A 22,844-nucleotide genomic window follows, 5' to 3' on the forward strand; every position below is an offset into this window, starting at 1 on the left:
AAAGAACGGCCTTGAGGCTGTTTGTGCTTGTGTCAATCAAAGTGGAATGGAGGAAAGTGATTGAAATATCACGTTAAGTTTTAGACATAAAAGGAAAGGAAAGGTAAAGAAAACAAGGGAAAAAATATTAAAATAAAATCAAAAACTCGGCTGATTTAGAAAAACTCAGGAAAAGACAACTCTAGTCTAGAACTCTGTTAAAAAGTAGCTCAAACTACAACAGTCGGTCATTCAAAATTATATAACTTTTTTATTTTTTGTTGTTATTGTTTTTCGTGTCAGTACTTAATCACGAAAAACTTTTTCACGAAAACTTTTTCACGAACGACTTTATCACGAAAAAACTTTATCACGAATGAACTATATCACGAAAAGACCATATCACGAAAACTATTTCACGAAAACTTTTTCACTAACGACTTTATCACGAAAACTAAATCACGAATAGACTATATCACGAATAGACTTTATCACGAAAAAACTTTACCACGAAAACTATATCACGAATAGACTTTATCACGAACAGACTATATCACGAAAAGACTTTACCACGAATAGACTTTATCACGAAAAATGTTTGAAACTTCTTCACGCTGAAACGGCTTGAGGGATTTGGATGAAATTTGGCAAAAAGTTAGTTTATAATCTGGTTTAAAACATAGAATACTTTTTATTCCGATATTCCCATGGGATAGGGTTAAAATTTCGAAATAACAACCGCTGCGCTTAGAACCATGAATTTGGTATGAAGGTAGCTGGATGTCTAGAATAACACATACGCTAGTATCTATCCGGACAATCCCACGGGATAGATTTGTAACTAATGGACCCCATACATCTCTGTATTATTACTATTATTATTTTGTAATTTTTACTTTAATTGAATACTGTAGTTTTTATGTATTATGCAGTTTTCACAAGTTTCTTGCGGCGCCTTCTTCTTGGCAATGATGGTCTTTCTGAAAGCGCTGCTTGATTTGTACGAGCGAGCGAAGCGAGCGAGCAAGACGGTTCGGGCAGAAGCGACTCGGATAGGTTAGGTTCAGAAGGCTAAGGCGGGAGCGAAGCGGAGCGTAGCTCCCGCCTTAGCCTTCGATGTTAGGTTTTTTTTTTATAGCAGCCCGGATAATAAAGGAAATAGATAGATTAGTAACAGAAAAAAGCAATTTTAATCAATAATCGCAATGTAAGTTGTCAATAACACTATTTAGTATGGATTATGTATTTAGATATTACATGTACCTAAGTATTACATAAAGAAAACGGATGAACTAAAACAATTACCTACTTTTGATCACCTGCAACCTTTATGATAGCTACGTTTATGCAAGAAATGTGTGTTCATGCAGTTCCTCCAACTTCATACTGCAAGAACACACACAAATCACACAAATCCATCTAACTCAAGCAGAGCTCATCTTCAAATTCAAATTAATTTATTTGCGAAACAGCAATTCATAACTAAATATAGAACAAAAATTGGTCAAGGGCGATTCGATTTTTCTAGTGTTAAAAACAATAGGCAAACATAGTGATGACAGTGCGGATTTGACGAGCGCTTTATTAAAGTTGGCTTCATTGAGGTTTGTGGTTCATAAATTTGGCACAAAAACGAATAAATTAGACATTCACTATTTGTACTATCGAAACTTTTATAAAACATCATTAAAATCGCAAACCTAAAAGTAGGTAAATATTCAAACGACATAGCTAGCCGTTGCTAGGCGACTCGGCCGCCGACAGACAGACAGACAGCGGAGTCTCAGTAATAGGGTCCCGTTGGCACCCTTTAGGTACGGAACCCTAAAAAAGAAGAAGGCAATAGGAAAACTGCAATGATGTCTCAAAAACCGTTGTTTTCACTTAAAAAAAAATGCGTGTTTTTGCAGGCGGATGGAAAGATCAGCAAAGTAGGTAGGCTTTACAAGTTAACTCGTTAACTTGTAAAGCCTACCTACTTTGTAAACTTCTAATACGTTTTTTCTACTCGTGTAGGTACTTTAATCTGCACATTATAATTTCACAAACAAAATAACGAAGGCGCTTTTTAGGGCTGATTTAAAAGTCTATTGTCTCTGGTACTGGCTACTAATTATGCGCTAATTCACTGTTTTTTTTTTAACTAATTTCAAACTAATTTTAACTCACCTACCTATACAATACAATTACTCTTTATTGTACACCAGAAATAGTAAGCTATACAGAAAACAGGTACAATGAGAGAAAAAAGCAATAGGCAGTCTTATCGCTTAAGAGCGGTCTCTTCAAGGCAACCTTATTTCAGAATATTAAAACGCAACAAAAAAACACCTAAACATACATATATCGTACAATATAATACACGTCTAAAATGAATATAGGCGTGAGATAAACAGCCACATATAAGTCCATACTAATATTATAAATGTGAAAGTGTGTGTGTTTGTATGTTTGATGATTGAAGATTTTATCCCTATCCCGTGGGAATATCGGGATAAAAAGTAACTTATTCCAGAGGTCCAGCTACCTACATACTAAATTTCAGGGCTCTACGCCCAGCGGTTGTTATTTTGGGATTTTATCCCTGGGTATCCCGTGGGAAAATCGGGTCAAAAAGTTATCTATTTGTTATTCCAGACGTCCAACTATCTACATACCAAATTTCATGTATCTAAGCCTGGCGGTTGTTATTTGAAATTTTTATCCCTATCCCGTGGGAATATCGGAGTGAAAAATAACCTATGTGTTATTCCAGAGGTCCAGCTACCTACATACCAAATTTCATGGCTCTAAGCCCAGTGGTGGTTTTTTGAGATTTTATCCCTGGGTATCCCGTGGGAATATCGGGTCAAAAAGTTATCTACGTGTTATTACAGACGTCCAACTATCTACATACCAAGTTTCATGTATCTAAGCCTAGCGGTTGTTATTTCGAAATTTTATCCCTATCCCGTGGGAATATCGGAGTGAAAAATAACCTATGTGTTATTCCAGAAGTCCAGCTACCGACATACCAAATTTCATGGCTCTAAGCCCAGTGGTTGTTATTTCGAGATTTTATCCCTGGATATCCCGTGGGAATATCGGGTCAAAAAGTTATCTTCGTGTTATTCCAGACGTCCAACTATCTACATACCAAATTTCATGTATCTAAGCCTAGCGGTTGTTATTTCAAAATTTTATCCCTATCCCGTGGGAATATCGGGATAAAAAGTATTCTATGTTTTAATCCAAATTATAAACTAACTTTTTGCCAAATTTCATCTAAATTCCTCCAGCCGTTTCAGCGTGAAGAAGTTTCAAACATTTTTCGTGATAAAGTCTATTCGTGGTAAAGTCTTTTCGTGATATAGTCTGTTCGTGATTAAGTTTTCGTGGTAAAGTTTTTTCGTGATATAGTCTGTTCGTGGTAAAGTCTTTTCGTGATATAGTCTGTTCGTGATTAAGTTTTCGTGATAAAGTCTTTAGTGGTAAAGTTTTCGTGAAAAAGTCTTTAGTGGTAAAGTCTATTCGTGATAAAGTTTTTCGTGATAAAGTTTTCGTGATAAAGTCGTTCGTGAAAAAGTTTTTCGTGAAATAATACTAGCGCCATTGTTTTTGGATCAAATCTTGCAAGTCCATTCTAACCCATTCTAATCCAATAGTCGGATTGACTTGACATTTTTGATATACCTACATGTTTTAAGTTGGATGACAATGCAAGTACAGCCAACAAACAAAACTTATTCAACAATTCAAGGAAGAATCATCGATGGAGCTATAATATATATTTTTTTGTACAAAACTGTCATTTTCAGTCTCAAGCCTTTTTAACACGAGCTTAGACAATCAACATATTATTATTTATGTTCGTTCTTGTTGTACACACGAAGATACTAAACATTTTTTAAATTTGTTACTGATTTATTGCATACAGCGGAAACATTCTACTAGGTAGACCGTTACCGGGCCGATTGTCAATTGTTTCTGGGGGTCAAAGTCCGCGGGCGCCGCCGTGGAATCGGAATCAACCGTAAATTAAAAATACAATCAATTAACAGTGCTGGGACTGGTAACATGAAAATGTATGTGAATATTTTTGACGTTTTGTTCAAAAATAGAAATAGTAATTGATAAGTGAACTTTGACCTCTTCACTTAAAAGAGCACCAATTTAATTATTAAATAAATTCAAACTTGAACTGATAATTGTATTCTATTATTTTGATTAAATAATTAAATAAAGAAAACATTTTAGGTAGCGTTATGTTACAATTAGATATGTATATCATATTACCCGTTTTATAGGTTTCCCAAAACACATACTCATCTCACATCATTGCATAATTGTCATTCTCCTTCTCATACAAATACACTCCGCTCAAATGTGTTCGCGATAGATACTTTACATCGTAATGCAACTAATGCAGACCTATATTCTCCTGGTAAAAGCTCGGACAGTTCAGTTTAGCTCGCTTCTTAAAAGCCCACTAAATGTACTTATGATTTGCAGGTGGTAGGACCTTGTGCAAGGTCCACCCGGATTGCTACCACCATCTTGCTCGCTAACCCTGCCGTGAAGCAACAGTGCTTGCACTGTTGTGTTTTGGCGTGGAGAGTAAGACAACCGGTGAAATTACTGGCACTTCAGGTATCCCATCTTAGGCCTCTAGGTTGGCAACGCATCTGCAATACCCCTGGTGTTGCAGATGTTTATGGGCGGTGGTGATCTCTTACCATCAGGAGACCAACTTGCTCGTTTTCCATCCAGACGAATAAAAAAAAATTATATCGCACTTACTAAACCCCAACTTTTCAGGTCTTGTACTGACGAGACGAATATAAATCCTCATTCGCATTCTCGTCTTCATCCTCACACTCACCCCATCCCTATTCGTATGCGCACGTGCGGCACGCGCTCGCCCACGCCGCCATTAAATTTTACAATGTTGACATGCTGTTCGACTTTACGGTCCAATGTCAATTTTTAGGGTTCCGTAGCCAAAATCGCAAAAACGGAATCCTTATAGTTTCGCCATGTCTGTCTCTCTGTCCTTCCGCGGCTTTGCTCAGGGACTATCAATGCTAAAAAGCTGTAATTTTGCACGAATATATATCTAAGCTATGCCGACAAAGTGGTTTTATTAAAAAAAATCCAAAAAAAATTTTTTAGAGTACCTCCCATAGACGAAAAGTGGGGGCGATTTTTTTTTCTCATCCAACGTTGTAGTGTGGGGTATCGTTATAGGTCTTTTAAAACCATTAGGGGGTTGCTAAAACGATTTTTCGATTCAGTGATTTGTTTGCAAAATATTCAACTTTAAAGTGCAAATTTTCATTAGAATAGGTATCTAAAATCTAAACCGGTGGGTGGAAAAATTTGAAAAAAATCAGGATTATAGTAAGTATATTAAACTTACAAAGAAAACTATAACGGTTAAGTTTTCTTGAGAATTATTAGTAGTTTAAGAGTAAATAGCAGCCTAAGGTATAAAATATACCTAAACTTGGAATATTCCGTACAAAACACGAAATCCTTAGAAAAATATTACTTAATTTTTTCCGTAATGGCTACGGAACCCTATCCAAGGCGTGTCCGACACGCTCTTGGCCGGTTTTGAACTTTGTGAAAGACTGAGAGCCAGTTTCACCACCCATTGATAAAATTTATCTGACAGATATCCGTGATGCCGTTTCTGTTTGATTTGTCTGAATAAAGAGAGACAGCATCACATTTTGTCAGACGGAATTTATCAATGAGTAACGAAACTGGCCCTTTATTTTAGAAAGTTGTAACTATAAGTCATATTTTATCATTAGCTTTGTAATTTACGAACGTATGTGAATTTGTGAACTTTGATTTGTTAGTATTAAAAAATATACGACGCAAGACGAAAGTCTTACCACTCAACCGTTTTGGTCAAAGTCGTTAGGCCAAGTTATTTCATGAGTAGGAATAATAAATATCAGCGAGACGACCAAATTGTTGTAAGCGTTGATAGTACAGATGATGAAGACATATAAGGTGTTATAAATATATTTAAAACCGAAAAGCTAACTCTAACTGGAGAAGAAAAACTTACCTATTCAGAATATTGCACACACACACACAAACATCACGCCTGTGTTCCCAAATGGGGTAGGCAGAGCACACGAAATGTTACTTTTAGAAATTTTAGGTATTTCAGAATATTGGTACGGATAAAAACCATCTCATACGGGTAAAGTTGCTATATAGAAGTTTGTAACGACAGTAAAAAACATAGCAGTTACTGTATTCGTTTAATGATCATCATCATCACCAACATTAAATAAAACAATCAGTTACAGATTTTTAGTAACTTCGTAAATCGAGTACCTAACTAAACTGGTGACCGGAAGTTAGGACCCAGTGCACCTCGAGGAGTTAAAGGATTCAAGCAGTTGATAAAAGAAACTAATTAAAAACAAGATAAAGTTACACTTGCGAAGAAAAATTATTAAAGAAATAGATTAAGCTGTCATGAAATAAAAATTCAAAATGGTCATCTAGCAACGGAAGAAGACAAGAGAAATGATAACTTTGATATCGGTTCTTAATATTTTATATGGTTTCGTAAGTTTCTATCTCTGCTGAAATGCAAAAACATTCGATGAGATTTTAACACCAATATATGATTGTTTTCATAAAATTATATTACTTATACGGGTCTGCTGGTCCTGTAACCTCTCGATAGTCATGCTGTTTTATAGGTTCTTACGAGTTTTTAAAATATTTCCAATTAAGCTACAATTAAAACTCACATACACCTAACTAACATAGTAAGCTCGTCATCTCTACTATTAAACCTACCGCATTACCTACCAGTTTTCTCTAGCCTACTACCGCAAAACATGACTTCTATACGTTAAGATTACCCATGTTTCCAAGACAAAGTTAGTTGGTCAAGGCATTTCCTGCATGAATAAAACATCTCCAGCGACCGCTTGTAGCAAAGCCACAACTCAGTTTTTTTGCAAAAACTGGGTCAATTTCAAACTCGATCTAAAACTTGATCTTTTATATAACTTCTGTTGTGTTAAACGTTACATTATTAATGAACAGTGCTGACAGCTTGCTAGATATTTTTATGATCGCATGATAACATAATTTGTTAGATAGATTTTGACACTTAAAGAGGACCAATTTTATTTAAAATATCGTTGCAATGCAGTAACAGGTAATTTGGTATGTAGTGGGCGAAATTTTGTGCCGGGGAGTATATTTTGAAATTTGGGTTAGCTTATTTTTACTATTAAACATGTTCTTCGATTTATTTATAAAAAATCAAATCTCAGGTTAAAAAAATAAAAAAGTGATTATACCTAATCAAGTATTTATCAATATCAACCCAATATTAATGAAGTAACATTATACAATTAGGAAATATTTGCCATCCAATATGGAGAAACTACCGAATTTGAGAAGTGTTCCGCTCACTTATCAAGTTACATTGTTTGAGCACGTTAAGGCGCGGCTGGGGATTATCCTAAAAGGTTAATTAAGTACTCAGAAGACTGCGCCTGATGGGTATTATTGTAAGGGTTTAAAAGCGCATAATTTCTACAAGGAATTTCATGTTAACTTTAATGTAAGGAGGAGGTTTTTCTAGGCAACAAAACTTTTATGGTAAAAATCTTTTATGTAGGTACCTACCGTAAAGCCATAAGAATATACTTAGTAGATTACAAAATTTATTAAAAGTAAAATGTGTTTTTTTTCTTAGTTATTATAAATCCAAAGTATTATAATTAATTAAAAAGGTATACGTAGATAATAAAATTACTTAAAGTTTTAAATATACCAATATTCATATGATAATGCAAAAATTTACACTTACAAGAATCAGTAAGAAATAAAATATTAATATATAACGTGACAGTTTCAAAAATCAAATAAAGGAATACTGGTCCCGTCATATTTATTTTAAGTGCAATATATTTTAATTCTAAAATATGATTTCCTTAAAATTTGTGCTAACGGCAATGACTTGTGCTCAGAAAATAAATAAATTCCTAATCCAATTTGATTGTCAACATTAGCCTTTTAACGTTTTAACTCACTCATAATCTCTACCCCTTTTCGTACATCAAAATGCTTCATTTCAACTGGGACATCCCCTGTATTAGGGTGTTAATGAAAACACTGTATAAATTAATTAAAAATGGCGTCCCATGCCACCTTAATGGTGTAAAACGGATAGGTGAGGCATAAAACAAATAGCGTGTTTGTAAAGCATGTTTATTCAACAAAATGTACATAGAAACGGTACACGTCATAACTGCGTGCTTCTAATGTGTCCAACCAAAAAATAAAAAAGCCTTTCTCAAAAATTCAAAAACTCCTCTTACCACATTTTGGCGCAGCGTCTTCCGCGTTCTGCAAGTTGACAAGAACGTTTTAATTCAACTTTTACTAACTAAATCGCTTTCATAGACACATAACAAAAGCGGGTAACTAAAAATTTAAAAAAAAAAAACTTTCGGGCACAAAAATTAAACCACATCTTTCGTTAAATTACGTAACCACTACGTCTTTCTGCGCTTGAGCTTACGCAACCCATTCCTACCCCACTAACCCAACTCCATCAGGATATCAAACTACCATCTACTTACATGGTGGTTCGAAAGCCACACGTCCATCCATCTTGTCAGTGGAACCACAAATGCGGCGTGGTGGACTCCACGAGTCCCACCACCGTACATCCCACCGCCACCAGCCGCACCCCACGCCTGCGCACCACCAGTGGGGTTGGGCCTATTGATTTTTCCTACCCCCTTACCCCTAAACTATTTCAATGATGGTTGATAAAGGTTCATGTTGAAGCAAATTGCCAAGGCGCGTGATTCCAAAGATATTAATTATGTAGTACACCATGATGGATTGTGGGTGATAGTTTGGGAAAGTCATCTTGGTAGTTAGAATCGGGGTATTCAGGTTTTTCAGTCCATTGTGGATCATGATTTATGGTTTGGTAAGGTGTTATTTTTCTGTAAAAAAATCAATGAAATTGACTCCCTGATAAATTGTATCGTGACACCTAGGGTAATGATTAACAGACTTTACGAGTAACTCAAGATAAAATTCCATAAGTTTCCCTTTGGAGTCAGCAGAGGTCACGCAACATCGTGGCTCTTGTTCTTTAGTCTTTGATGATCGAACAGCTCTGTCCTCATGGTCCTAAACCTGAAGCTAAAAGTCTTCAACTGGCTGGCATCTTAGTGGTGTTAATAATGGATGGATCCTATGATTCGGAATCCGGTCACCACGATACAGGCCTAGCCTAATGTACAAACAGATATTTTTAAACCCATAGTATGTGTTGTTTCTTGTAATAAATTTTTTTTATTCCTATGGATTCGAAACTTGTTCACTCAACCGTTCACTCAAGATCAATTTACTACAATGATCTTGATAAATAGTAAACCGAGCAATGATTGTTTCCCCATATTATTTGAAGCGTATCTTAAAATGCAGTATAATGTAAGATGGAGCTCAGCTCCGCCGAAAGCGCGCGATTCTTCACACACAAAGTCGCGGGCAACAACTAGTTATAAATAACTGCCAAGCTAGATAGAGCATAGTCGACTATATTGTTACCTAAGTCAGACTTGCAGTTGTTACGATAAATATCGTGCTGGAAAAACGAGTGTAGTATTAAAATCAACTATAATGTTACTCAAATCAGACTTGCAGTTGTTATGATAAATATGTGCTATATACAGTGTAGTCAACTATATTGTTACTCAAGTCAGACCTGCAGTTTCTATGATAAATATCGTGCTAGATACAGTGTAGCCAACTAGGTATATTCTTACTTAAGTCAGACCTGCAGTTGTTATGATATATATCGTGCTAGATACAGTGTAATCAACTATAATGTTACTCAAGTCAGACCTGCAGTTGTTATGATATATATCGTGCTAGATACAGTGTAATCAATTATATTGTTACTCAAGTCAGACCTGCAGTTGTTATGATAAATTATGGTGCTAGATACAGTGTAGTCAACTAAGTATATTCTTACTCAAGTGAGACCTACAATTGTAATGATAAATATCGTGCTAGATACAGTATTGTTACTCAAGTCAGACCTGCAGTTGTTATGATAAATATCGTGCTAGATACAGTGTAGTCAGATATGTTACACAAGTCAGATCTACAGCTGTCATGATAAATATCATGCTAGATAAAGTGTAGTGTAGTCAATTATATTGTAACTCAATTCAGAACTGCAGTTGTTATGATAAATATCGTGCTAGATACAGTGTAGTCAGATATGTTACTCAAGTCAGACCTGCAGTGTTGTTATGATAAATTTCGTGCTAGATACAGTGCAGTCAATTATATTGTTACTCAAATTAGACAAAATCAAAATTATTGTGACTTAAGTCAGATCTGTCAGTTGTTTATCGTTTTAGATACAGTGTAGTCAACTATCTAAGTATAGATATGACTCAAGACAGACCTAGGTAAAGCTGACGTGTGAAGGTAGTCTTGCCACATAATAATGATGGTACTGTTTTCATTCTACAATTATCGACAACTTGTAATTAACAATGCGTTAGTAGCTACTTACGTGTCATTAGTTTTGTTTTGTACAACCTAAAGACATTTCTAGATTTCATGTTACTTTGCGTGTCGGACAATAGGTTAAGTTATAAATAGCTTTAGCTTTGTTTGGTTCGATAACATCATGGTTTAAGAAAGCGTAACATGAAAAATAATCAAGTTCTTTTTAATAATAATTACGAAAAAATGTGTTTTTTCCAAATATTTTGTAGCGCTTTTCGTTAAATTGAATAAAAAAACAACTTGAAAAACATTAATTCATATAAGTAGGTACATTATATATAGTATTGGTAAGTGGATGACGACAGTCATAACCTCTTATCCTGTGAGCAGCTAAGTCAGTGCTTCACTCCTTACGGTATGTCTCTGTATATAGTATATACCTAAACTCTATAATAATATGAAGGGTCCACGGAAAGAACGTGTCTAGTCACCTAAGCAACTTTTTGAGTTATAGCGGTTTGAAAGTTAGTCATCACTACTACTGGTTACTATGGTTACCATTTATTCAAAAGTGAAAAAAAAAATATTTTATGTTGTTTTCAGATTATTTAATTCAATGGTAAGTCATAGTACTTTTTGAGCTCTACATTTTGGATTGGGTTTTTGGAATCTTTTTGTAATTTTTTTATTTCAATACCAAATTTCTACTTTTACGGTCATCCCGTAAAACCTAAATTGAAAATACAAACTGAAATATAGATGCACAGAAAAACCAGAAAAATAAGACCAGCACTGGGAATCAAACCCAATTTCTCGGTATTCCGTACCGCGTGGTATACCGCTACACCACTGTTGGTCTACATTTTGGCATTAAAATCTCATTTTCAAAAAAAGTGACTAGACATGTTATTTCCTTGGACCCTTCATATGTACATGTACTAAGGCGAAGGGATGATGCAGGTATTTTGTCACTGCTGAAATTCGCACGTACTTAGAGTTCTATTCACTTTGGCAGTTGCCACTCAAATAAAAGGTGAATATATAGCTTTCAAACTCCAGTGCCGTATCTGTTGTATTAACTATCTAATCTATGGTCAAGGGTTCAAGTAGTAGACCCGTTTCGTGGGACACGTTATGGTTTTTTTATCGCGTATATTCGCATGATATTTTATGCATGCATTGACACGTACAGTGAAAGCTTTAACATAATATGTGACAAAATGACGCGGCAAGCGCAGTGCGGTAAAACGCGACCGAGTGTACAAGTACAAAGCACAATAGCCGGCATGACAGCAAAATTTGAATAGAAAAATAAACGCTGCAACGGTTTTTATTAACCTGAAAGTTTTTTCGTAATTGGAATGAAATTAACTTTAACTTGCGTCAATTGCTGGAAAAACAATCGATTTAGTCTTTACGTGTCCCAGTGTTCGACCCTTCGACTCGATATTACCCAGTGGCTGATACCATGCTATCACATCTAGCACTTGCATGTCTACTTTTGTTTGAAACATCCACACATTATGACACTACTGAACTAAATAATCTATTTTTTTTTCAGGAAATTGTTTTTAAAATTGCTTTATGATTAATAATGCAATATTTTTAGGAGCATCATTTCGGCACCGATCTATTTTTTGAGCAATTAAAGGTAGTGGAGCTTTGTTATAAAGTCTTTACCTTATAGGTATAAGGTGTTAAATAAATAACTGAAAACCTGAAACCTTCAATGTGAGCGCAATATTTCTTTGCTAAACTTTACAAAGTAACATACAGTTTTTGCCGTAAAGCACTTCTTTGGCAGTCTTTTGAAGACGCCGAGAAATTCTTTCACATATTTAAAGATTGACTTAACTGTTAGTTAATACAGTGAAACAGTAGTCTGTCCATAAATACCAGCTGCTTACTGAAGTTTTAATTACTTAAGCATTTAAATAATGATCAATTAAGAATCGTTTCGTTCTTATGGAATCTTCAATGATGGTAATGGTATTGGTATTCAACTATTTATAGAAACAATGGTATTTGTTCTAAAAGCAACTTGCTTAATGCTAGTGAATATATTTCTAGGTAATGAATGAGTTTTTTATATGTATTATTGAACAAAGGATCTAGGGTTACATATTTGAATATCGAAAATTAAAATACCTACGGTTAAAATGTCGATGTTCAAAATATCTAAAATTAAAATATCGATTGTATCACAACATCAAAAGTTGTTACACCTATGGTCAAAATGTCTAAGATTGAAATGTCGTTTGATTAAAATATCGAATGAGTAAAAATATCGATAACCAAATACTTACTAAGTTGTAAATGTCATCATATTTGAATGTCGAAAATTAAAATATCGTACGTACAAATCTGCTTTATTTATTGCTCCTTTCCCTTAATAGCATTTATTTTAGATAATCTAGTCATTTTTAACACTCGCCGGCCGCTGCCGCGGCACGCTCGCTTCGCTCGCTCGGCTCGTGCGTTGTTGGGGTCACAGTTCTAACATAACCAAACCAAATATTTTTGATAATTCATATTCAATAGGTTAGGTTAGTATTGCGTCAAGGCGCAAAGCGCCTCAACTGAGCGGAATAGGAGCTCCGCGATTCGCGCTTTCGATTTCACTTTATATTTTCGAGAAAGAATCTTATTTAGAAAACAAGATAAATACGAATTTTTCCGACAAAATACGATGGGAAAACATTGTTCTCCACATCTGTATTTGGTCTTTGTGTAAACTTATGGTATTTTATGGTGTTCAATAAATGAGTCTGTTACAATTACTCGAAAGTATTTCCGAAAGTGCTGTAAGTATAAATAGAAACGATAACATCTAAAATTCTTCCTTGCCTAGATTTTTTTATGATTTTGTTTTATCGGTAACTTTTGTGTACTTACAGCCAATTTATCTATAGGTTTCTAGAACTAAGAGTCTTAAAGGTAGAACGGACGGACAAACGGACATAGTGAAATTATAAGGATTGCATTTTTTACCCCCTTCCCTTCCCCCTTAGAACGCCACAATGAACGACAATTCGCCACTTGCATCCACCACCGCTAGTCTCGCTATGTCGTCAGTCCGCTTAGTGGAAAGCTCGCCAAGTTGCCAACGCTTCCTCTTCCTGTTAGTGGTCGGTCTCCACTCGAAGACTTCTTCCCAAAGGTTATCTGTTCTTCGAGCGATGTGGCCTAGCCATTACCATTGAACTTGCACATCGTGAAATGATAAATGGTCATACAAGACGAATAACTATTCGGATCGTTGCCTGCAGCTAGGTTTCCCTACCGTACTTCGCGCAGGCGTCAGTCTTTTCATTCTCACCACCTTGATGATTGGCAATCCAGCACCGTCCGCTTTGAGCGAAACTTTTTTCCACGCACGACTAAAGTATGGAACCAGCTTCCTGGGACGGTGTTTCCGGAGCGGTACAACTTAGGGATCTTTAAAAAACGAGCCTATCAGTCTCTTAAAGGGCCGGCAACGCACCTGTGATACCCCTCGTGTTGACAGGTGTCCATGGGAGGCGGTGATTACTTCCCATCACCCGCATGCTCGTTTTCCCCCTCCTTATAATAATAAAAAAAACAAGTTAATTTCGTCATTTGAACTAATTTTCAATCCACTAGTATTAAAAACTTATCTATGAATAATAAAACTAGATAACAAGACCACCATTTACGAGTACATGTTAAAAAGGTAAAGTTTGCTTGTCCAGTCTGACTGTAACGCCTGTCCTGTCATACTGACCATTTATGTCGGAACTCTTCCGCTTTATCATCTACTTCATCTTAGAGTTCCCGTCATAATGGTCGATTGCAAGTCCATTTTAAATGGACCTTTAATTCGGAGTAGTTGTTTTGACAAGAGAGATCTAACCTAATTGGCGTTTGTTAGTACATAAAGCACGTACAAATCAAATGAGATTATTCAAGTGTTTCAACGAATACGACAAGTTTAACTTCATCTAATGAATTTTAATGATTTTTCTATTGAATATCGAGCGAGCTGTGTCACACACCCTGTAGATGTCAATTAGTATAGAGTGTTCTATTTAAACAAGATTGTGTCATTTCAGGGTTCCGTACCCAAAGGGCGCCCACGGAATTCTATTATTAAGACTGTTCACTCTGTTATCCGTCTGTCTGTCACAGGGCTATATTATTTTAACAAAAACATGTGGCTGAATACTTTTAAGTTTTTAATAAAATTATTCTCCCTTTTTTTAACCCCCGACGCAAAAAGAAGGGTGTTATATGATTGGTTTTTGGAGTCTTTTTGTATTTTTTATTTCAACTCCAAATTTGTAACTTTTTTTTGTTTCTGGTTTTTCTGTGCATCCATGTCTCAGTTTGTATTTTCAATAAGGGTGTTATAATTTTGACCGCTATGTGTGTCTGTCTGTGGAACCGTAGCTCTTAAACGGGTGGACTGATTTGAATGCGGTTTTTTTATTTGAAAGCAGGTTTCCTAGCAATGGTTCGTAGACATGTTTCATCAAAATCGGTTCAGCCGTTTTTGAGATATTGAACTTTGAAGTGACAAAGTCGGGGGTTTTCCAACTTTGTTGGTTAGGTTATCTTATAAGGCTTCGAACCGCTCGTACACGAGTATTCACCGAGACAACTAGCGCAATGTTCTAATCTCAATAAATCAATCTTAACTTGATCAAAGTGTGACATAATATTCATACCTTTACCATATTTAATTAATAGAATATTGCCGAAGTGATTGGACTCAAATATTTGTAAATTGGCCTAGATTTAGAATTTCACAGCATTCGTCGACTGCTGCCTGACTGATTATGTTCCACAATCTGCAGCCAACAACAGGTCACGGTTAGAGTCATCATGTTAGGCCATGTTCACGGCCTAACATGTTGACTCTATACAAGACATCTTATTTGTACTAGGTATAATATCGAAAATACAAACTAAAACATAGATGAACAGAAAAACCCGAAAAAGAGACCAGCGCTGGGAATTGAACCCAACTCCTGTCCAGTGGTAGTGTTAGGGTATAGCACGCAGCACGGAATGCTGAGGACCTGGGTTCGATTCCCAACGCTGGTCTCTTTTTTCTAGTTTCTATGTTTCAGTTTGAATTTTCGATATGGAATTTACGGGATGACCGTAAAAGTAACATATGGAGTTGGAATAAAAAATACAAAAAGACTTCAAAAACCCATCTTAACTAGGTATAATACTTAGATACTATTTTTAGATTATAAAAACAGTGAGCAACCAGTTATAGAGAGTGATACGAATCAATAGATAAATATTAAAAAAATATCCAGCAATGGATGAATTTGAAATCAATCCGATCACTGGCAGTAGGGGAAACAAGACCTGGAAAATTTGACCGAAACAAAATAACCTACAAAAATGTCGTTAAATTACATATTTTTATACTTAGGTTAAGGTTCCACTTATAAAGGTAAATGCTCCAGATATTTACCTTGTATTATAAATCAATAATATTTACGACCTAACTAAGCATTTGTTTCATTATTCCTTACATACAACATGACTGACTGACGTATTTATGTGCTTAAACCAAAAAGGCGCGTGCTACATTTAAAAGTAATATATACCGATTTTACATAAACCTTTGGAGCGAAAAATGTTTCCGTGAAGGTGGTTTCAAACGAGTGAACCATTTTGAATTACTTTTATATGAAAAATGTATTAATTGAAATTCTTATTGCTGCGTAAAATCAGTCGTTTGTCAGGTCAGAATGTAACTATTTTATATAGGAAGGTACCTTAATAGGTAATTACTTACCTACTAGTTACCACTCTGCTTAGTACATTCACAAGCATCTATATCTGACACATTAAAGCGTGCATAAATATCTGATACGGCTCAGGATGTATCAGATATTTTTGCATGCTCCGCTGTGGCAGATATTAATGCAGGTAGGGCTGCCATCCGTCCGGGTTTCCCCGGATTTGTCCTAGTTTAGAGGGCGTCCGGGGAGCGTCCGGGCGGGGTTTTATTTGTAGTCCGGGTTTAAAAATATTTTTAATTTTTAGACCAATGCAATTACAATTTTTCGAAGAATTAATTTCCAGCAAGCTGTAAATCGTTTGATAAGGATCTTATTTGATTGGCCTATATTTTATTATACCTACTGACCAAGTTTAATAAAAACCTAAATCTGTTCACATGTCCGGGTTTTGGGCTCCAAAATCCGGGTTTTTCACGCGTCTTGTCCTGGTAGCCAAATTTTAGAGATGGCAGCCCTAAATGCAGGAGACTTTACGGTCGCCATTAGATATTTCGGAGCGGCCAAGGTGGCCAAAAATATCGGAACATGCACTCATTATTAAGGTATTAGAGTTCATGTTTCGATATTTTTTGATCATATAGCCGCTTATAAATATCTTATGGCGACTGTACATTACAATACAGGTTAAGTATACAGGTATTTGCCCTTCAGTTTCGTGTGTACATCGTGTCTGGTTTTTTATTGCTTTTATAATTATACACTATCGAGTAAAGGTCTCAAATTAAGCAAAAGTAAACTGACTAAAATTCTTTGAAAAATGCAAACTCTAAATCATAAATTCAATTAAATTACCAGTGAAGTGTCATTTCTATCGAGATTGCGACAAATTCATTAACAACTCTGCTTGTACACTAATGTACTTATTACGTGTAAGAATACGCTATCATCCATACGAGACAGCCCATAGCATCTAAAGTACAATTCAATAGAATCTGTCAATTTTCTACATATTTAAGACACCCTATCGTGGGCACACTTGATTATATATGTCCCTGTTGTTGCAATTATCATCTAAAAGGAATCAAAAAAGAATAATAGTCACATCACAAAGCCTTAGGCAGCCCGGTGTTTATATTAGTAGGCTGGAAGTGTCTACAGGATTGTCAGATTCTATTGAATTGGAGTTTAGTGTATTCTGACTCACCAAAGCGTTTCGAACGCGTTCGCATTATCATTTATAATTATTATGAGGGGTCCATATCGTCTCGCATACTTATTGAAAGTCCGAATGTAATGTTTGTCAGAATGATCGTTTGTCATAACTCTTTTTTTTTCTAAATCCAATAATTGTTCAGAGTTGTTATAAAACAAACCTAACCTAACCTTTAGTTTTCTATAGGATGGCCATTTAAAAGATTCAGAAAAATCTAAGGTTTCAGTGGGAAAAAAAATTATGACAAACGATGATTCGGACAAAAATTACGGTATGAATAGCGAAGAGTATGCGAACTTTGACGCTTCCTTGTATCTGAAAGCAGGCGCCAACCTCCGGCCTCCGGCTTACAACAAAACAGCACGGTTCTATATATATATTTTATGGCTAACGTTGGTATGGCAAGTAAAGTTAGGGCAAATGAAATTCGGGCAAGTAAAGGTATACGATTATTACTACTACTTACGTACTCGTATAATTGAAAATTACAGCTCGATCAATTTTTGAAAAAATTATTAAATAATACAGTTACAAACTGGTTCTTATTTAATTAGTAGATGAAAATTAATAACGTTTTTTTAACCTCAATATTAGTGAGACCAAGACATGTCGATGGAACCATATAAACAAGAACTACTAGATAGGTTATTCAGTTGTCAAATGAAAGCGAAACCGATAGCAATTCAAAACCGACTACATTGCCTTAGTTGTGACATGCCCCATGAATATATTCATCACCTACCGGTAGAGTTATGTGTTTATAATGTATGTCTGTCCGTTGTACACCTGCTAGCTTGGGAACCGATTTGTTGGCACCAGTCATGATTAGATCCATGATTATTCATCACGGTCGTTATGCTTTTGATTTATTAGGCGAAGAAAAACTAATTGCGGCAAGGATAAATACTAGCCTGTACAAAAAGTCATAAATTGTATTGTAGATAAGATAAAAACACGTAAAAAATATTATTAAGGTATACGTCCCAGTGCTCGGTACGCTAATGCCCAATAGACGACACCCTGCTGTCACCTCTATTGCTAATGACATAAGATTAAAGATGCCAACTATTGGGACAGCGACGAGCACTAGTACGTTTACCTTATTTCAGTTTTTTTCTACCTTATTTTAAACTTGACTGCTGATTTCGTTCACGAGGACTATTTTATCTGACATTAAAATTGAAATTCTGAGATTTTACGGAATTCACATTCGAATTTGCAGGTGGGGACCTTGTGCAAGGTCCGCCCGGATTGCTACCACCATCTTGCTCGCTAATCCTGCCGTGAAATAGCAGTGCTTGCATTGTTGTGTTTCGGCGTGGAGAGTAAGACAGCCGGTGAAATTACTGGCACTTGAGGTATCCCATCTTAGGCCTCTAGGTTGGCAACGCATCTGCAATCGCCCTGGTGTTGCAGGTGTCTATGGGCGGTGGTAATCTCTTACCATGAGGTGACCCACTTGCTCGTTTGCCATCCAGTCGAATAATAAAAAAAAAAAATACACGGGAATCCCCAAAAAAATTTAATCCGCATTTAAGTTGTCTTCGTAGGTAAGATTGAAAAATTCATGCCTCTAGACAAAGCAATTCGCTATAACTACAGCTATAATACATAGCTATAACTTTCGGTATATCGAGTAAGAGCACACATATATAACACTAGCTGTTCCCCGCGACGCTGTCCGCTTAGAATTCGTTTATCGCTATCCCGCGGGAAATAGGCAATGAAATTTTCCGGGATAAAAACTATCCTATGTCCTTCCTCGGGATTCAAACTATTTGCATACCGAATTTCATCTAAATCGGTTTAGAGGTTTAGACGTGAAGAGGTAACAAACAAACATACTTACAAACTGTCACACTTACAATAATAGTGTGATTAATATTAGTATAAATAGGATAGAACATACATTAAAAACGTAGAACCTTCAGAAATTAGTCTTCACTGTCGGCTCGCTACCTGAAAAGATGAAACAGATATTTAATTTCATGGCCATGGTTTTCCTACGTTTCCGCTTAGCTTCTATCTTTCTCATAAGGCCTGTTATACCACTCTTTGATTAATTTTATTAGGTGTATTTTTTTCGGACAAAATAAATCGAGACGGCATCAGAAATATGTATATGTCACTTAAAATTTATCAATGAGTGGAACTTACCAAAATTCACGTCGTTGTCGACATTTAGGTGATCACTTTCGTACCTTGTCGCTTTCAGTCTGTAAACAATTTCGTATGGCTTTTCAAACATGACGTTAAAATGACAAGGTACACAAGTGATCACTTATTTATGACGTTGACTGTATGACGAATACCACCATATTCGATGGTAGTGGTTAAAAATTTGAGTTTTTACATACGGATCCCGTAGGAGTAGAACTATTGGGATAAAAAGTAGTCTATGTGTCCAGACGATCAGCTATTTACACATAAATTTTCATCCAAATCCATCCAGTCGTTACATTCACAAACTTTCGCATTTATAACTTGTACGATTATTTATTATATACTTTATTACCAACGCAGAGGAATCACATGATCTAAGCAAAATAAGGCAAGACTTCTATTCTTCTACTAAACAGTAAATAATGATTAAAATAGGCATCCCAAAATGACATTTGGCTTTTAATCGGGCAGTTATTTTGCCATGAATTACGCGGACATTTGATTAAGTATCAGTAGCCGCCAATTTAGTCGGCCGCGCTTCGACTCTTGCGCAAGTGGCACAGTTGCCAGAGAATAGGCAGTAGTCTAATCAAAATAATAGTTTTGATTGAAGGCCTCAAAGTAATCCTTGTAAGGACCAAATTAGTGGTTTATATTTTTTAAAAGATTTAATTCTAATTAAAAGAGCATATATTATACTAAATAAAATTTTCCAGAATTGACAAAGATTCACCAAACTAAGTCCTAAGCATCTCGTCGTCGCTAAGTAAATTTTGTTTAATACTTAAACGAGAAGCAACCAGTTACTTTATGTTTAAATTGATTTCAAACTTTTGGTTTAGAGAAAGATTAAAATTAAAATTGTTAAATTAAAGTTGACATTAGGATGAACATATTAAAAAGAATCAAAAGAATCCAGTGCGTGTAAGTAACTAATTATTTTCCAGATTAGAAATTGAACTTAATATTTTTTACAAAACTAAACAATACTTTCTCCGTTGACTGTACAGAAATGTTGATTTTCAAATACTTGATAACCGGGGCATGTTCCTAATGCTTTTTGCAACACATTCATGGCTTTATATACTGCCAGGTTCTGTGTACTGTGACGTAGTTAAGATTTATAGGTGTAACGATACTATAAATAAATTGATCTTATCTTAGAATTGTCCGAAAGTTTTAAATCGAAACCTAGACTAAAAGGATCCAGTTTAAAAGCAATTAAGGCTATAAAAAAGTATTTTTTTATTTTATAATAATCATTTTGCATACCTAAGATTCAAAAGATGTAAGCATATGTATAGTGAAGCGTTACTTATGTGTCGTTTAAATTATATTATGGATGCAAAAAAGGGTACTTAGCGTAAGTACAACCGAAATTTGTTTGGGTGTAAGCCGAAGTTCCCAAAATGTGATATAATTTTAGCTAATGTATTGCTAGTAACTAAAATAAAGAAATTTCTGTCCTTTAACTTAAGCGCTTCTTATATCAGCCAAATACGCCTCGAAAGTAAAACGCAAAATCACATTATCTTGCTCATATTTGTCTCAAAAGAGACAGAGGGTACTTACGACTATCAGATCGATCTTCAGCTCTCTTCCTCCAATCCATGCCAGTTACGTTGGCCATCACACGATCGAATATGAATGAAGTACAGGTAGAACGCTCAGATTAAAGGCTTGTTTTTAGGCTTTGATGTATTACGCGACGAAAAGACTCGACAAAGATGACGACCGGATGGCTAAGTGGTTAGAGATCCTGACTACAAAGCTTGAGATCCCAAGTCAAGTCTGTGGTCTATGTCTCATATAACGTAAATGACAGTTTCCTCACCCCTCTGCATACTTTCTTCTTTCCTGTATCGCCCAAACAATAGGTACAAACAGTCTTTATATTTTTCACGATTTTTAGTGTGAATAATATAAGACACAATAGTTTAATACCAACTGCTCATCACCTTTTACCAAAGATTGCTTTTTTTCGATGCAGAGACGTTAATTATTCACGAGTCCTGGTGCTTCATCACCTATTCCATTTCACCATATGCATTAACGAGGAGCATAAATTGCTTAGCAACTGTGTTAAAATAATTGATATCTTAATTTATATTCAACTGTGTCATATATGCTGTTTGTTTTCCAAATAAATAAATAAATAAATTGAAATTAAACCCGTAAAATACTTGTTATTGAGTAGTACCTAACTCCGGTGGTCAACTGTGGTCTTCACTTGTCTTTATCATTAGTTCCACTTCATCAAATGATGATGGTCAAGAGCAAATACACAAATTACCATAGGTGTAGGTGTCCCTACAATATTAGAAGAGTTCCTTCGATTTCCTTAGGATCCAATCATCAGATCCTGATTTTGTGCCTATGGGACTTAATTGGAGGTATTCCTTAATTTAAAAAAACAAGCTGTCATTATCAATATATGACACGTCATTGAAACGTTAGATGTAAGAAGTGATCCGTCCTTTGGATCCGTCTGACGGGCCAGTTGTCTATGAAATGGGAAATCTGACATTGCATCACGCAAGCCAACCAATCCCTGCTTTTTTCTGAATTTTAACCAATCAACAAGCACGAGTATTTGCAACCTTGAAATTTATTAGTATTTGAATTATAAGTCGTTTTGGTTTTAGGTATGGCCACTTTTTGTGTGGAATTTGTTCCGAGTTACGATTCCTGACTTATTATTTATTCGTAGGTTGCCTAGTATACATAGTATATGGGTGAATTTCAACAAGCTTGAAATTTACCTAATTTTGGTGGCTTTTTTTATTTTTGTTGTCCGAGTCAAAATGATTTATCAACAATACGTTACAAGTCATAATAAATATTGTGTCGTAAGTATTGTGTTGTGGCCCTTCATTATACATAGTAGTTTTGGAGATATTATGATTTTAGTAATTTGATTACCACCAAAATTGCTTGTACCCACCAAAATTAGATATATTGGCCACCAAAATTGCACATCTACACCAAAATTAGATGTACTTGTCCTAATTCAAGGTAAAAAAATATTTTTCTTGATCAAATTGTCTGCTGGATATAAAAAGAAAATAAATGTTTTATTAATCGTTTTAATTGTACCAAAATCTCTACGAAAATACAATGTTTTACTCGTAGTAACAAATAGTACATTGTATCTTAAGGGCGGTAAATAAGGAATTACGAACGAGAGTATATTAGAAGCCCGAAGTCGATGATAATGCAATTATATTTTCATCACACTTGCTCTTAAACAG

General features: G+C 35.4%; 1 protein-coding gene across 9 annotated transcripts in view; it reads right to left on the minus strand.

Moving 5' to 3' along the window:
- LOC141435723 (uncharacterized) overlaps window positions 1–22,844 on the minus strand; it is a 186,822-nt gene that overhangs the window by 58,130 nt on the left and 105,848 nt on the right. For 3 of the 9 annotated variants that reach the window (XM_074098481.1, XM_074098482.1, XM_074098484.1), the window contains one exon: window positions 19,356–19,389. The exons of 2 other annotated variants lie outside the window; for them this stretch is intronic. The gene's annotated coding sequence lies outside the window, so the exon portion shown is untranslated. Of the gene's footprint in view, window positions 1–8,327; window positions 8,356–8,591; window positions 8,666–19,339; window positions 19,390–22,844 lie in introns of those variants that run through there. 4 more of the 9 variants (XM_074098477.1, XM_074098479.1, XM_074098480.1 and 1 more) reach the window with 2 other exon arrangements.

Source organism: Choristoneura fumiferana, chromosome 15 (genome assembly GCF_025370935.1).
Source record: "Choristoneura fumiferana chromosome 15, NRCan_CFum_1, whole genome shotgun sequence".
In the NCBI taxonomy this organism is placed as follows: Eukaryota; Metazoa; Arthropoda; class Insecta; order Lepidoptera; family Tortricidae; genus Choristoneura; species Choristoneura fumiferana.